Raw genomic sequence first — 4,868 nt, 5'->3', positions numbered from 1 at the left:
GTCCATTTAACTTACTTTTCTGTTGCACTAGACGGACATGTCTGACTGATGCACTTGCTTGTCTTTTGCATATAACACAGCATTTAAAAACTGCTAGCATCTTGCTTTTTGAATAGCACTTTAACACTTTATTTAACACTTTATTTAATAAGTCATCTATTTGATAAACTGCAACCTTTCACCAAAATCGCTTGGTGAAGTGGGTCTCATTCACTGATCTATGTACACCAACATTTTCACTAAAATATCCTTCTTTCATGCACTACTTTTTAATCCAAATGTAAAAATGAAGTAATAACTAAAAACAGTATAAAATGTATACTTTTTGGGTGGCCTTTTAAACATTAAGGTTAGATTTTATACGTGTGAAAATGTGTGAGGTTCCTATGCAGATACACACTGGCTAATGAGAGGTCTGTATAAAAGGTGTTTATGGTGTTCAGACTTGTTTTGAGAATGGCAAACATGGCATTGCTTGTGCTTCTTGCTGCGTGTGTGATCTCAGTTGAGAGCTGAAAGTGCTTGCTGAGAGTGACGAAAGGAAAGATGATCGTATATGTATGTAGTTTGGCCATGTTTTATGCAGATTACTAACCTCAAGGTTTGCTCATTAAAAAACACACACACATATTGATTTACCTTAAAACTAGGTTAAGAACAAATTCATACATGTGCACGTGTTGCAAAATAGCCAATATTTTGTTGCAAGAATTTCATCTGTGCATATAAATACAAATAATTATTGCAATTATTTCTCAATGAGACACAGTGTTTTACTACAGCTCAAAAAGTAGAGAATAAAGTTAATAACACCAAGGTCATGGGTTTGATTCCTAGGGAATGCAAGAACTGACAAAATTTATTATTAAACAATGTCACTTTTTTTCCCTTTTGTGTGTGTGTGTGTGTGTGTGTGTGTGTGTGTGTGCAGAAATGCAAAATGAATCAGAACCCTGTTTAATTTCTAAATACACCTTGGTCTTACTGCACATTATTCATTAGAGCACGTTACTTCAAAATAAGTTAATAAATAAATAAATAAATACATGTTGCCTTCATTAGCTTTCAACAAAATAAATAACTAGCTCCAACTTCTGTTTTTGGCTGACATCATCTAGGCCATGCAGGCTATTAGCTAGTGTTAACCAATTGTCAAAAAGATATTTAGGCATTGTTTTACAAAATCTGGCTCAATTCTGGCCTGGAATAAGCCACTAACTTTCTAATAGATAAATTCAAGTCCTATGTTTTTTTTTTTTGTTTTTTTTTTTTTAATGAATATCACATTTTACCCTGAAAAGCATTTTATTATGGAGGTAAAATGGGCTGAAAATCAGTCTTGAAGGAAAACAAGCTGTACAGTAAAGGATTTACAAGAGCACATAAGTCAACAGCCAGTTGCAAGCCGTTGGTAATAATTGCAAGGAAGTCTTTAAAAGCATGGTGTGCTTTGTGAGTCAACATCTGGCAGTGTTTGGGCTCTCATAGTAAGGTGCACCACAATCCTCTGGCCCCTGCGGGTCATCCTGGCCATCATCTGGGCATCCTCGACAGTGATGCAGGCGGTGGGGATCTGAGCCACTCCGGGCTGGTACCACTGCCAGCTAGTGTGGGGGCTGAAAACAACACCATGAGTGGGTTAAAAACACAGAAATACGCTTATTATATAACAAATATACTGGTCAGAACTCTTAACAATTAGTAAGTATGTAATTTAATCCTATGAAGGCAATGCTGAATTTTCAGCAAATATTATCAATTATTAATGGTGCTACATTTTTAATAATGGTTATTATTATTATCAGTGTTGAAAAGAGTTTTTGCTGCTTAATGTTTTACTGGAAACCATGATACATTTCTTTTTCAGAATTCATTGATAAATAGAAAGTTCAAAAGAATAGCATTTATTTGAAATATAAATCACTTTGGATCAATGTAAAGCATCCTTACTGAATAAAAGTATTTATTTCTTATACACTTTATACTTTAATCTTATTTACCCCAAAATTTTGAATGATGGTGTACATTTTCCCCCAAAAAAATATGAAGCAGCACAACTGTTTCCAACATTGATAATAATAAGAAAAGTTTTCTGAGCCCCAAATCAGCAAATTAGAATGATTTGCTGCTGAAAATTCAGCTTTGCAATAATAGGAATTACTTACATTTTAAAGTCCAGTAAAATAGAAAACTGTTTTATTTTAAACTAATAATTCACAATATTACTGTTTTACCGTATATTTGATAAATAACTGGAACCTTAATTGGTGAGCATAACAGGCTTAAAAAATTTTTTTTCTATTTATTTATTTATTTGATAAACACATAATCTCTGGAGTGTCATCCTTCAAGGGTACTTCTAAATTGATTTTAATTTCCTGCTTTGACACAATTTTCTATTCAAATTTCTATTTAAATAGTCAGTAGCCTTTAGTTCACAGTGGCAGTCCTTTTAATTATTATTGTCAACAGAGTGATGGTTCTGACCTGTTGATGGCGAATGGAGTTACTGAACGGATGAGGGAGGCAGCCTTTGAGGCCCCTGAAACCCAATAGGATAGTCTCCCCATAGCTCACAAACGGCTGGTTATACACAACAATTTTCCCTTTAGTGTCACTCGCTCTCTTTTTCAGCTCTTCAAAAGACTCCACCACCATTACCTCTGCCTCTATACCTGCCGAAGAATATAAGCTGGTCAGAACTGTGCAAGTGTAGGTATTTAGTAGGTTATTACTAGATGAACAGTGACTACTAACCTCCTGGAGGAGTTTCTACACTACTACCAAGCCCAAGGATGGTTAAAGTGTGGTTTCTTGGTAGAAGCATCACCGCATTCTCCTCGCCCCGCACCCAGTGAGGGATCTTCACTAGCTCTAGATGCACATTCTCCAGTCCGTCCCGTGTAAGGGCATTGTACATGTATTTAATGGCCAGGTCTAGGTCCTTAGAGCCACTGACTCCGTTTCCAATAGTGTCAGTTAACTCGGCCAGCCTCTCATAGGAATGGTTCTGAGCCTTTTCCATATACTGCTAGGTTTCTGATCTGTTGAGCGATGTCAGAGTACTTAAAAACCTCTTTGGATATTTCTGAAAGTAATTTACTGTCATAACTGTGAGGCCTAGAGTCACACTGTAGAAGACCGCAAAGGATGAGAAGAGTCAGCAGCAACTGACTAATGGAGTTTTGACATCTGCTTTTATTGCCAGTCATCTGAAAAGCTATTCAGATATTTCGATTTTTTTAAAAGAATATTTGAGATTAATCAATTCAGTAGAATTTAATTAGTTAAATATGACAAAATAATTTTAAAAAATATATAAAGCAAATTTCTGAGATGGCAGAAATGTGGTTCAACTGGTCATAAATTATTCCCTGGAACTGTTTTCAACTTTTCAAGGTTGTTTTTTCTTGGTCGTTTCTAATATTAAAGCATTTTACACATTTGAGCACAAACATAAGCCACTGCCATTTATTCGATAACTTGCACATGTTAGATTGGCACATACAGTATTAATAAATAATATAATAAATTCTTACAAAACTGGTTTAAGAAATCTAAAAATGCAACAAACTGTTATTTTGTAAAAGAAATTAAACCACATAATGGCTTATTCTTGGTTTTAGTGAAAATATATTAAAATTCTTAAATGCATAATTTAAATAGCTATGCATTAAAATTAATCAATAATTCACCGGCATGTTTCACAATGAAAGTACACAGTACATATCTTGAAAACACTGTGCTCTTGTGGCTACAGTAAGCGCCATGGGACAATCCTCCAAAACGTGTTAGCATTCAACACCTTTCATAACAATGTACCACGAACCTTTGTAGTTCTTATGAAGCAAATGGTTAATAAATTACGTTTTAAAAACACAGTTTAGGTATTACTGTATGTAATTTATGTACAGCAAGCTCTAAAGGTCTATTAACCGTATTGAAAACATTTTTTTTAAAACCCACAGGAATTTCCCTAAGATTTACTTTATTATTATTATTATTATATAACATCTAGTAACAGAGCTCAAAATGGCTGAGATGTCCAAATTAAATCAAACTCTCTGTTCTATTGCTAAACATGTAGGCCTAATAGCCTATTTGACAACTGTTTTACAACAGAGATAGCCTAAGAGAATGACAGTAATATAAACTACTAATTTTTTTTTTTTTTTTTGTAAAATTTCGCTATCATTTAAGTAATTTACGTAATTTATTATTGAATGTGTATGGCATTAAAAAAGCCTTTAGATTAGACATAGGATTTAGAGTGAATGTGTGCATATAGGCTATAAACATTATTTGCAGATACTTCATATATATTGATTTACAATAAATTCCACCCAATGGTTTGGTTTGATGTTACAACTTTGAAACCCATGGCAAATTAGTCTTCTGGGCCTACATATTTGACCTCATGACTGGGCAACACTACAACTGTAACAAAAACAAAAACAATTTAAGAATAAATACATCTTAATTTTGACAAGTAGTGACTAGTGCAACTCCTCTCATGTTTCTGCATTTATTTTCTAGAACAGTTATACTGTGGTCAGGTGTTGTGTCTACTAAGTGTGAGATTCCTTTGGAAACATTCTTTGTGGCAACTTGTGCATTTAATACATTTTCCTGTCAGAGCTTTAACATCTAGGGACAAATCCCAAAGCAATCTTCTTCAGAGGTGTTATATTTCCACCGCAGCTTGTGTTTGATGGTCCAAAGAGAGCCACTTGGCATGCTTATTATTGATTCATCATGTATACACACACACATACACACACACACACACACACAGCGATTGAACAGTTGAGCGTTTCTCCAAAGAGTAGTGCACAGGGTGAATCCAGGTCGATGCGCGAGAAACGTAA

This window comes from Cyprinus carpio, chromosome A16 (genome assembly GCF_018340385.1).
Source record: "Cyprinus carpio isolate SPL01 chromosome A16, ASM1834038v1, whole genome shotgun sequence".
Lineage (NCBI taxonomy): Eukaryota > Metazoa > Chordata > Actinopteri > Cypriniformes > Cyprinidae > Cyprinus > Cyprinus carpio.
The sequence above is the reverse complement of the archived record's forward strand: the minus strand, read 5'-3'. Positions refer to the sequence as shown.